Here is a 12,636-nt window from a genome sequence, read left to right as displayed (position 1 = left end):
GCCCCTCCTGGGCAGCAGAGCTTGTGTCCACATGGCAGCAGCTGCCTGGGGCACTGGGTTCCTCAATGCGCTGCTGCACACGGCCAATACATTTTCAATACCACTCTGCAAGGGCAAGGCTGTGGACCAGTTCTTCCATGAAATCCCCCACATCCTCAAGATCTCTTGCTCACGCTCCTGCCTCGGAAAATTTTGATATATTGTGCTCAGTGCATTTTTACTCTTTGTTTGTTTTGTTTTCCTTGTGCTGTCCTATGTGCAGATCTTCAGGGCCGTGCTGAGGATCCCCTCTGAGCAGGGTCGGCACAACGCCTTTTCCACCTGCCTCCCTCACATGGTCGTGCTCTCCCTGCTTGTCAGCACTGGTGCATTTGCCTACCTGAAGCCCCCCTCCATCTCCTCCCAGTCCCTCGATCTGGTGGTGTCAGTTCTTTATTCAGTGGTTCCTCCAGCAGTGAACCCCCTCATCCACAGCATGAGGAACCAGGAGCTATAGGATTCTCTGAAGAAGGTGATTCAGTCACATGTCTCTCAGTACAAATAAGCTGCCCGGATCTTCTCACAAGTGATTTCCAGTTCATGTTAGGAACCTTCTGTGCTTTGGAAATCTTGTGCATGACAATCGTGTTTGTCCGTGAGTGTCTACATACACTCTTCTTCTCCAGAGACGTGAACCCAGCCTGTCTGTCTCAGGGGCTTTTGTATGTGTGTCTGGCAGGACAGTACAGTGGCATCCTGTATTGTATCTCTGTAATAAACAGGGAATTTCCTCAATGACAGTGTCTGGAGTTCAGGCTCTTCTTCCAAATCTGAGGTCAGGAAGAGGCTGAATAAATTGTCTCCATGAGGCCATGCTTGTGTTCTCCCTGGGCTGAGGGAAGGAGGACATGGGACAATGCGTTAGGAATGGTCCTGGTTTGAGCCTTCGCCTGTGGCTTCACAGTGTCCCTGCAGATGGTGAATGACCTACAGGGACCTGCCTGGGACTGTCTCCCCACGGCTTTTGGGCACCACAGCCCGCTTGGTCTCCACTAGCCCGCTGGCTACACTGCCAGCCCAGGGCCCTGTGGGGACAAGGGGAGGGGGCAGTAGCAGCTGGCACCAGGGCAGCATGGACAGTGTCCCCTGTGACAAGGATCTCTGGGGTTAGGGGCATCCCTGGAGAAGAGCAAAGTAGCGACTCTGTACTTCCAGAGAAATAAATGCCAAAGAGAAACCTAACTCTGCATGAACCAGCTCAGGGCAGCCTGCTTTCTAACAGGGGCAGCAGGAGCAGCTGAGGAGCCCAAAGGTCAGGAACATTGTGCTGGGGAGAGAGACCTGCACCGTGGGGCTCCTGGCACTGGGCAATAAAGAGCTCTTGAAGACAAAAGCAAGGACGAAGGGAGACAGAGGCCTCTGTCTCCTCCTCCATGGCTGGCTTCCGCATGCCCTTATGGTTTCCTTGTGCCTTGGGGTGATGTGGGGCTGAACACTCTGCCCCCAGCAGCTGCTGTGCCGTTCAGAGGGGCTGGGGCTGTGGGTGAGTGCCCAGAAGAGTTGTGATTGCTGTGCTAGTGATAACGGCTGAACAAGGAAAATGGAGGAGGGTATTTAATAAGAGCAGACACAGGTGAGGCTGAGGGACTCAATGCTGCTTTGCCTGAGTCTTTAGTAAAAAGGTCTCCAGGTCTTTTCCTTCCTCAAGAAGCAGGAGAGCACGTCTTGGCATGAACCTCAGGAAACGCAGCAACGACGAACACCACTGTTTGCCCTGCGGGGGAAAGGTCTGGGTGGGCCGGGAGCTGGGCAGGAGGCCGTGTGTTCCTTGGCAGCAACGGAGGCCTGGTCATACCGAAAAGTTGGCAAAAAGGCTCTTTAACACTGTTTTGAAAGTGTTAACAAGCAGCACTTTCATTACAGCGTGCTGGATGCTCAGAGGATTGCTCCTCTAACTGAGTGTGTGCGTGATTTGCACTCCTTGGTATTTATTACATATACCTATTGCATAGTCCTTTGTCTCTACTGCTTTCTTAATTCATTAAACATAAATTATTTACATAACCCTGCCCTCCGCCAGAAGTCCGTCTTTGGTATTCGAGAGTCTTCATCAGGGGTCTCTGGTGGTCTTCGCAGCTGGTGTCCCCCCAGTATCAGCTTCTTGACCTAATTTCTTGAGCATGCATATTGTCATTTTGTGCTGCTACTCAGCAGAAGTCATGTAGCTTTTCCAGCTTGCAAGCCAAGGACATCCAGCTTTGCCTCATGTCCAGTCTCTATAGAGCTATTGTTTCCCTGTTGGGTTTCTCTTTCATTAGGCCTAGTCTTGCTACATTAGGCCTAGTCTTGCTACATTAGGCGTAGGGGTTTCTCAAGGATTCTTGTTCCTGCTACCACAGGACCACGCTGGGCTGTGCCATCAGGAGAGCGAGGGAGGGGATTATGCAGGTTACTGTGTTCAGATTCCAGGTCCCAATAGAGGAAAGATGTCAGCAAGCTGGAGCGGGTTGAGCAAAGGGCCCCCAAGACGTTCAGGGCCTGGAGCACTCTGCCTGTGAGGAGGGGCTGAGGGAGCTGGGCCTGTCCAGCCTGGGGAAGGGAAGATCCTGGGGGAAACATGGAGCAGCGTGGCACTGTTCCCAGGAAGACGGAGTCAGGCTTATGTCCTTGGTACAAGACACACGGACAACAGGAACTTTGCTGAATCAAGAGAGGATCGGGCTACACGGAAGGAGAAACTTCTCCAGCATAGGGCTAGTCAAGCACTGGAAGCTGTTTCCCAGGGAGTGTGCACCAGCTCTGTCCCAGAGAGTGACCGAGACAAGTTTGGATAAAGCCCTGAGTAATCTGACCTGACCCTGCTTGGAGCAGGAGGTTGGTTGAGACACCTCCTGAGGTCTCTTCCAGCCTGAACGACGCTGTCCTCCCTTCTCCTTCATGTTTTCAAATTAGGGAGAGCTCTCATGTTCTCCCTGACCCCAGAAGTGATTTGCATCGGTTTCCGGGCTGCTTTACAGGTGCCCCAAACAGCTCTGACCACATCCTGGGCTTCCCTTTTCATGTGCCCAAAGCAAATTTCTTCTCTTTTACTCTCTATACCCTCCCAAACTAACAGCCTACCATGTCAGTTCCTTCAGAGCAGGTTGATCCGTAAATGTCAGCATCCACGTACAGAACCCACAAATGAGCCGGGCATTGAAGCCACAATTGAAGGAAAAGAGACAAGACATGCGATGAGCTTCTTAAACCCAGGAATCACTGTACCACGCCTCCTGAGGTTCCTGGGAACACCTAAGCTTTTTTTCCGGAGAAGTGCGATTCCTGTTTAGGTGTCCAGGAGAGAGGGAGAAGAGAGGACACTTCAGTTTCCCAAATCCCATGACAGTGCCCAAAACAACCTGCTCTTGGCCTCTGGCATCCCGTTTCCTGAGATGAAAAGCTGGTGGGTGATAATGCATCAATAATCCCTCAGGTGTTTCTGTGATCTGTCTAAAAGTGGCAGGATCTATGAAAAAGAAAAAAAAATAGCACCCTGTTTTTGTAGTAGCAAGTCAGGGCAATGGCAACAAGGCATGATATCTCATCCTGAATCACACATCCAAAGTGGTTCAGATGAAGGATGGTCTTGCAGAAGTCACACTAACTGTCCCCATGTTGCGTGGACACGGCTCATGTGCCTCTCCAGAGAGCGGCAGAGGCTGGGTCCCCTTCTCCGGACAGACTCCTTGCCAGGAAGCCACAGGCGTGCGGGTCGCTCACCTGGATCTTACTGGGACATCACTCGGCATCGATTTAGACATATTTAGTGCTTTTCTGTGACTGCTTTTTCTGCACAGAGGGTCATAAAAAGGCAATGTTTTCATAAGACATGGTTGAAAAGGCCCTGTTATGACCAGGAAAGCTTGCCACAAGCTCTGGAGGCAGTGAGGAAGAGCACCTGCAATATCCAAAACACTCAAGGCTGCTTCTGAAGAGCGAGAGACCCTTAGCAGCAGTGCTTGGCCATGTGTAGGTCTGAAGAGATGTTTGGGGATGTCAGTGAGAAACAAGGGCATGGCTGATGGCTTCAGTGAAGCCTCAAAACCACGTCTGAAACCAGCAATGGAAAAGAGTTGAGGCCTGTGGGTGGAGGTTGAGGAAGGGGATTGTCCTGGGAAGATGGCAGGAAGGAAGGCACCTCCTGTGCAAGCCGAGGGTGATAACAGGTGTTTCCATGTTGTGTGCAGGCCTCAGCCTGGCAGATGGGGATTGTCCACTGCTGGGGTGGCTGCACTCAGTCATCCACGTGAGCTGACCTTGCACTTTCCTTCCTTCACTCCCTACACTTGGGTGGCCTCAGGAAACATCCATGAGCCTGGAGGATGCACTCACCTCCTGGGGTGAAGTCCCACCACTGCAGGGGAAGAGGAAGGGTTTGTGAGACACGTGGGCACGCAGGGAGAGAGCAGTGTAAGTGTAGCAGTGAGTGTGTTAAAGGCAGGAAGCAGAAATGAAATATCGGAGGGTCCCATGCTGAAGTGAAATAGGTTTTGGTTTTGAGGCAGCAAAGAAGGAGGATGTGCTTTTAAGTGCTAGGATGTGGAACTGAATTATAGCATGTCTATAGCATGGAAATAGCATGGGAGGAGTGGCTGACACGCCAGAAGGCTGTGCTGCCATCCAGCAGAACCTGGACAGGCTGGAGAGTTGGGCGGGGAATAACCTGATGAAATTTAACAAGGGCAAGTGTAGAGTCCTGCATCTGGGCAGGAACAACCCCAGGTTCCAGTATAGGTTGGGAAATTACATATTAGAGAGCAGTGTAGGGGAAAGGGACCTGGGGGTCCTGGTGGACAGCCGGATGACCATGAGCCAGCACTGTGCCCTTGTGGCCAGGAAGGCCAATGGCATCCTGGGGTGTATTAGAAGGGGGGTGGTTAGTAGATCGAGAGAGGTCCTCCTTCCCCTCTACTCCGCCCTGGTGAGACCACATCTGGAATATTGTGTCCAGTTCTGGGCCCCTCAGTTCCAGAAGGACAGGGAACTGCTGGAGAGGGTCCAGCGTAGGGCAACGAAGATGATTAAGGGAGTGGAGCACCTCCCTTATGAAGAAAGGCTGAGGGAGCTGGGTCTCTTTAGTTTGGAGAAGAGGAGACTGAGGGGTGGCCTTATTAATGTTTATAAATATATAAAGGGTGAGTGCCATGAGGATGGAGCCAGGCTCTTCTCGGTGGCAAACAATGATAGGACAAGGGGTAGTGGGATCAAGCTGGAACACAAGAGGTTCCACTTAAATTTGAGAAGAAACTTCTCAGTGAGGGTGACAGAGCATTGGAACAGGCTGCCCAGGGGGGTTGTGGAGTCTCCTTCTCTGGAGACATTCAAAACCCGCCTGGACATGTTCCTGTGCGACCTCACCTGGGCGTTCCTGCTCCAGCAGGGGGATTGGACTGGATGATCTTTTGAGGTCCCTTCCAATCCCAAACATACTGGGATACTGTGATACTGTGAAATCCTGGGAATTAAATGAGCATGAGGAAGGCTTTGGGAGAAAACAAACGGATTGTGGGGAACTCAGAGGCATTGGAAAATCCTCAGAGAAGCACAGCTTGGTGTTGGAAGCAAGCAGTGTATGTGTACACATACGCAGGCACATCTCAAGAAGAGCCAGAGGCCATGAATGCATTGCTAGGAGCAAGTTTTATTGTAGTTCCCTCTCTTCTGGGGGATCTCCGAAGCCGCACCTGAGCTCCCAGCAGAGGTGACAGCAGCGGGGACGCAGGCGCTGGTCAGTTCACCCTGCTGGAAGGTCACTGGGCCTGCTGAGCTCGCCTGTATTTCACGGCTTCAGGCAGGCGCAGCCTCCCGCTCTTTCTCACAACAAAGCAGGAATCTCAGACACAGTGATGAGGTGCCCAGAGTTTCTCACAGGCCTGTGTTATCTAACACAGACGTTCTGCTCATCAAGCACACAGGGTCAGTAGAACAGTTAGTGTGATGTATGTGCTTTTTCTACAGACAGGTGCAAGTCCCTTGAGCGTATTTACATTTAAACTAACCTCCTCGCCAATCGTGCGCTGCATTCCCAAACAGTGTAGCTGTGGAGGGATGGCCAATGGCCTTAACAGGGTTTGATGCCTCAGCAGAACTGAGACCCTTGTCCTCTTGACTGTGGCCTCTGTCCCTTCCACCGAGTTCCACGAGAGCACAGCAAGTTCTTACAACTCCAAGGGCTTGTTGCTTCCTCATCTACCCCCCACAGAGCCCAGCAGGGGTCCTACTGATGACTAGGACATGGAATCACACACTCCCACATCACATTGCCCCCAGGAAGGGCCCAGAGCATCCCAAAAGGGAAGGGATACCCGCCCCCAGGGGCTGGGGGTCTGCGCTTTGTCACCCTGCTTGGTGAAGCACGTCAAGGGCTTTCACAGTGACCTCCACATTGGAATTTCCTCTTGGAACAAGTGTCTCTGACTTCCTGCTTCACCAGTGCCCCGGGACAGGAACCTTGTCCGCTCATTCCCTGCGTGGTCTCCTCAGTGATGGGCTTGAGCAGGGCCTGTAACACCCTCAGAAACCTGGAGGTTTGCTGCTTTTACTTCTCTAGAGGCGTGTTCCATCTTTAAGGATCTGCAGTTCAGGAGCTGGCACCACAGGGCTCATTGAAATGCAAAACACCCTAAGGAGCCAAGTCTGGGCAGAATTTTCCTTTTGTCTTCAGATCTTCTGTGAGATTTCAGGAGGGCAGTCAACGTGAAAACATGTCAAAGTAAAGAGGCAAATTGAATAAAGAGCTTGATTTTGAAAGGCAAGTTCTGCACTGATCCTGATGTGTTTGGGCTACAGGAATGTCTTCAAGCAGGGTCTGCACCACCTTGACCCCTGTGGGTGGCCGGGCACAGCCACCCCAGCAGGGAGCATTCCCCACCTCCGAGGCTGAGACAGTCGGGACGCAAACCTCTGCAGTGCCCACTGGTTACAGGCCTCCAGGCAGAGTGTGACTCATTCTGCATGACCCTCCAGCCCCTATCAGCTCATTTTGCTCCCTCTACCCACCCCTGCAGTTACCAAGCCTATGGGAGCTTTGGCCATTGCCTTAAATACCTCAGATGTAAGGAATTTCAAAAAGGAAATGGGGACCATGTTAGATGATCCTTTCGGAGTAGCTGAAAAGCTGGATCAATTCTTAGGTCCCAACACTTAGACCTGGGAAGAAATACAGTCTATTTTAGGAATCCTGTTCACCGCTGAGGAAAAGGGAATGATTAGGCAGTCTGGAATGAGAATTTGGGAAAGGTAAAATCAGGCCGGACCCCCGGCGGATCAAAAGTAGCCAAATACAGACCCCCACCGGGATCATCAGCAACCGCAAGGAAGGCAGAACACGAGGGATCTGAGGACGTTAATTACACAAGGAACAAGGGAAGCAGTTCCCAGGGGACAAAATATTAATTAAGCATTTAACGAGCAGCAGGGGAGGGATGAATCTCCAACAGAATGGTTGGAGAGATTAAGAAAAAGCTTGCAGACGTACTCGGGAATTGATCCGAACACCCCAGCGGGGACTGCGCTTCTCAGGATGCAATTTGTAGCGAAATCATGGGGAGATATAAGGAGGAAGCTGGAGAAGTTGGAAGACTGTCAAGACAGGGGACTGGAAGAGTTGCTTAGGGAAGCACAAAACGTGTATGTTAGGAGGGATGAGGAAAGACAGAAGGCAAAAGCTGAGATCCTAGTGGCAGCAGTAAGGGAAAGTCAAAAGAACAAGACCCTGTCCCGAGAGGGGAAGGGAAACGGACCAGGGAGGGCACCGAGGGGACCACCTCCCCAAGAAAGAATTACCGGTCCTATTTGTTACTACTGCAATAAGAGGAGACACATCCAAAGGAACTGTCGTAAGCGAAAGCAGGATGAAAAAAATGTTTAAAGAAGAATAGGGGTGTCAGGGGCTGTACCTTCTGGGGACTCAACCATCAGCAGAGGCCTTGACAAAACTATTAATAGGTTCCCATAAAGAAGAAGTTCTATTTTTAGTAGACACGGGGGCTGAAAAGTCCACTGTTCAAAAACTCCCCAAAGGAGTAGAAAAAGAGAGAAACTATATATCAGTAATACGGGCAAAAGGGGAGCCTTTTAGGGTACCCGTTTTGAAAGATGTGGAGACTGAAGTGGAAGAAAGAATCTGCCTTGACGATTTCTGCTCCCCGCGGCAGAATATAATTTATTGGGAAGGGATTTGATTTTGAAGTTAAATTTGGGAATTCAGAGCCAGCGGAATACCTTGCAAGTCAGCTTATATACTCTGACGCAAGAGGACGAAGAAGCTATTGATCCTATAGTATGGTATAGAGATAAGGAGAAACAAAGAGTAAAGGTAAAAATCTTCGTAGCTGCAGTGAAGGAGTAATGGTTTGAACTTCAGCAAGCAGAGAGAGAATTAGCTGATAACAAGTGAATCACAGAAAACTTGCAGAACAGCCTGCAAGATGCTTTTTAGTACTAACTTTTTTTCTTTGTAGGTATCTGTTTAAACGGTACAGTAAGATCACAGATCGACCCAAAATGTACATTTTGTGACGATGAGCAATTTAGCTCTTAACTGTGTGAATGTGGTGATAAGGTTTTGTGTGTGACAGCCGTTACTTTTCTTTCTAGCATGCCAGCTTTATTCCAGCATCCAGACTTGCGCAACTCTGTGATAGGCTGTGTCTCATCTCGGTGTACTAAATTTGGCTTTTCTTTCGTATGCACACCGAGTAAAGACTCCTGGTGTTTGGGATAACAGCTGTGTCACCCCAGATGGGACGCTAACAGAAGCCGTGCCCAGTCCAGCTTGCTGGAGCAGCGGGGGGGCGGGTGCCGATGGGGCTCCAGCCGCACTGACCTGTTTTGTCAGGAGACCCAGCGGTGCCTCCACCTGCTGAGCAGTGAGCGGCTCAAGGGCGCAATGCTAAAATCGAGATATTGTCTTGAATGCACGGAATTGTGATCTCTTTGTATATTTGAACTTGGTGTGCGGTTTGCATGTATGAGCTCAGTATTTTAATTTGCATATTTATAGTTGGTACCAGAAGAATTTTGTTTGGGGAGATAATTACAAATTGAGAACCAGTTCCATTATTAAAGTACCACCACGCTCCCCCTTAAGATGCATCTGTACACAGGAGAGTAAATTAGTGGGGGAAGTGCTTTGAATGTGAGGAGAAAGTGTAAGCCCAGAAGGATTACTAGTATGGATCCAGCCACCTGGGCCCAAGATGGAAGCTGGGGATACTGTACCCCAATATATATGCTAAGCTGAATTGTTCGGTTGCAAGCAGTGATTGAAATAACAAGCAACCGGACAGCTGAGGCACTGAATCTCATAGCGAGACAATTGTCTCAAACAATGTACCACAGTGTACCAAAACTGGGTAGCCTTAGATTATCTTTTAGCTGAAGAGGGGGCTCTGTGGGAAATGGAATACTTCTGAGTGTTGTTTGGAAATAGATGATAATGGGGAAGCCATAATGAAAATAGCAGAAGAGATAAAACAAGTTGCACACGTACCAGTACAGAAATGGAATTCTATGCTTACTAGCCACTGGTGGGATAACTTGTTTGGGGGAGCCTGGTGGAAGAAAATAGGGTTCATGATATTATGTGCATTTCTAGGTTTACTGTTCATGCCATGTATGATCCCGTGCTTTCTTTGCTTAATACATTCAGTAGTCCAAGGCATGCAAATCTCAGCCATGCCTATAGATCCTGAAATGGCAACAAAAGGAACAGGGTATAAATTAATGATTTTAAAAGATAACACAAAATTGGACCTAGCCGCCACCAGGGAGGTGCTAGCTAACTTTGAGGCCAAAGCACGAATCAGGGGGATAAAAAAGAAGAAGGGGGAATTGTGAGAAACGCAGCTGTGATTCGTGCTGTTGTTTACAGATATAACCAAATAAGGCATGGGCTCTTAAGAAAATGAAAAGATAGTTAAGTTTTATGTAAAAAGTTGTGGGACTTGTTTTGTCCCACATGCACATGTGTATGGGAAAGGTGGGGGGGAGTGACGTGAAGGAGAAGGTGGCCTTCCCCGAGATGCTGCCACGGGGGAAGTGGGGGGAGCCCGGTAGAAAAGACCCCTCGGTAACAACCTGGAGTCTGCACGCGAGGGGGCGGGCACTGAGGAAGAAGGAACTCCTCAACCACCAATCAGAGCGAGAGAAGACCCCTAGTGGCAACCAACCACGGACTCAGAGTGCGAGAAGGGCTAGCCAAGGAAATAAAAGAGGTCGGTCAGAAACTTAAGGTGTGTGTGTTTAATTCACCTGTTAAATAAACCAGACTCTTGTTTGGCAAATTATCGGAGTCTTGGTCATTTATCACACTCAGTATCTGTTCTGATCGGTTTTATCTCGTCATTACTAATGCCAGAAAGAGGTGGAAATATAAAGATGATGGGTTGTGCTGGACAGAATTACGTCATTTTTGCCAAATAAAGAACGGTAGCGTAGTATATGCTGAGAGAGGAGCTATTGGCAACAACACTGCAGAAATGGTCTGGGGATTGTGGGTGACTGTGGGCTAAACATGAGTAAATATCAACTTGTTTTGTTCTTTGTGAAATTTAAAAACCAGGCTGTGCCACAACTGTGTGTTCTACAGATTTCGGATCAGGCTTTCACAGCTGGATGTTGAATCAGACCTTTCAGTTTTTAATTCTAAAACCCACTTAGTCACAGGGATTACGTATTGAATTGTGAAGCTCTGCTTTACTTTTCATGAGACCTGTATTTAGCTTTCTGTTTATTCAAATTTCTTTAACCACAGCAAGCAATGTGATTGGCAATGCGTTCCATGAGTGCTGATACTGTGAGGCTTGTTTCACGAACCTCAGGGAGGTTTTTTCCTTCCCAGAAAATCCCTGTTCATTAGAACTGAAGAATTTGAGTGTGTCCAGACAGCACACGAGTTTAAGGGTTTGGGGCAGAGTTTTCTTTGTGATTTTACTGTGATCATCAGCAAGCTATTAAAGAATCCCAGGAGTTGCTGCACAACCCAAGCAGTGGCAGAAATATAATAAATCACAGGTCCTAAATACTAAGGAATGGCCTTGGGAATTCACCCATAGTCCATCTGTTATGAAAACACAGCTTTTTGATATATTTATCTTTGTATCCAGCAGGATGGGGGAGAGAATCAGAAGACTTAAAGTGATAAAACTCACTGGCTGACAGTTTAATCAGGAAAGGAAAAGCCATGCACACAAGCAAACTGGCACTGGCACCACTGGCACTGCCACTGGCACTGCAACCGGCACCTCTGTCCCTGTGGTGCCTCCTCCTGCCGCGCCCCTGGGGCTGCGGCCAGCCCAGGGGCTCCTCCTGCATCTCCTGCACCGCGGCAGTGACCAGGGACCTGCCAGCACATGGTGGTGGTGACCTGGGGCTGGTGCTGCAGTGGGATGGCCAGTAGCCATGGAGCCCGGGTAGCACTGTGGGTGTCACGGAGGCACCACAAAAGGCAGTTTTAGGCAGACAACAAGTTCCAAAGCAGACTTTATTCTAGATGGGAAAGCATAGCAAATAAACTAGAAACAGGGTTTATACAATTATTTAGCACTCCAACAACATAAAATTCAGGTTCAGATATCACCTGAGGAGGTTATTTGGATACGACAACGTAAGAATAACAAGGATCAACAATGTGCCCGCATTCACTCACAAGAAACAGAACTAGAGGCCTCTCACTCATGGGTGCCCCGAAGAAACAATCACTCACCTGGGCTGGGCGAGGGCTCTCACTTGCCTGGGGTAGGCAAGGACTCATCCCAGGATATATCCAGTAGAGAAAAATAACCCCCCAGCACAGGAGGAGGTGAGGCGCTCTCGGTGCCAGGCAGTCTCCTTAGACAGCGTCCCAGTCTAAGGAGAGGGCTCCAGTTCACAGACCTGCTGCTCTGAGAAGACCACTCCAAGGGGCTCTTCGGTGGGGGCCCCGCTCCATAGTCTAGGCAGATGTGGCTGTGGGCATTTCAACATGGTCCAGAAGCTTCTCAGCTTCTCTGGGCACATTCTTTGCTGAGGACCCTGTCACCGACTGAGGGTCCCACCCCTCCTGTCCCCCCAGCTGCTGGAGGTGAAGTCACCCTGCCCGGGGTAGGGGAGGATGTGACTGGGAGCGCCTTGGTACCACCCTCGATGTGTACGTGGGGACAGGCACAGTGGGGCACAAAAGGTTCTAAGGAGCCATCAACTGCCCTGTTGAATGCTCCGGATCATGGGGGGTTGTGCAACTGCCACAGTGGGGCATTGTGACGTCACTGGTGATGTCACAAAGGGCCCTGCCCAGGCACCCCTATAAAAGCAGGGCCGGGGGTGCAGAGCTGCATCCTCTGGCAGGACAGGGCGGCGGCCACCCCACCATGGCCCGGTACCGGCAAAGCAGGAGCCGCAGCCGCAGCCGCAGCCACCGCCGCGGCCGGCGCCACTACCGGAGCCGCTCTCGCCGCCGCTATGGGCGAAGCCGACGCCGGCGGTACAGGAGCAGCCGCCGCCGGCGGGGGACACGGCGCCGCCGCCGCTGAGCCGACCCCAGCACTGGCGTCTGGGGAACCGGCAGAGCCTTGGCCACCACCACCGCCACACCAGTGCACCACCACGGCTCCACCAATAAAACTGGAACGATGGCAC

General features: G+C 50.4%; 1 long non-coding RNA gene across 7 annotated transcripts in view; it reads right to left on the bottom strand.

Moving 5' to 3' along the window:
* LOC135576030 (uncharacterized) overlaps positions 1-12,636 on the bottom strand; it is a 549,349-nt gene that overhangs the window by 159,494 nt on the left and 377,219 nt on the right. The window lies entirely within an intron of this gene.

The sequence above is a fragment of the Columba livia genome, chromosome 22 (assembly GCF_036013475.1).
Source record: "Columba livia isolate bColLiv1 breed racing homer chromosome 22, bColLiv1.pat.W.v2, whole genome shotgun sequence".
Lineage (NCBI taxonomy): Eukaryota > Metazoa > Chordata > Aves > Columbiformes > Columbidae > Columba > Columba livia.
Note: the sequence above shows the minus strand (reverse complement) of the source record. Positions and strands in the feature narration are given on the sequence as shown.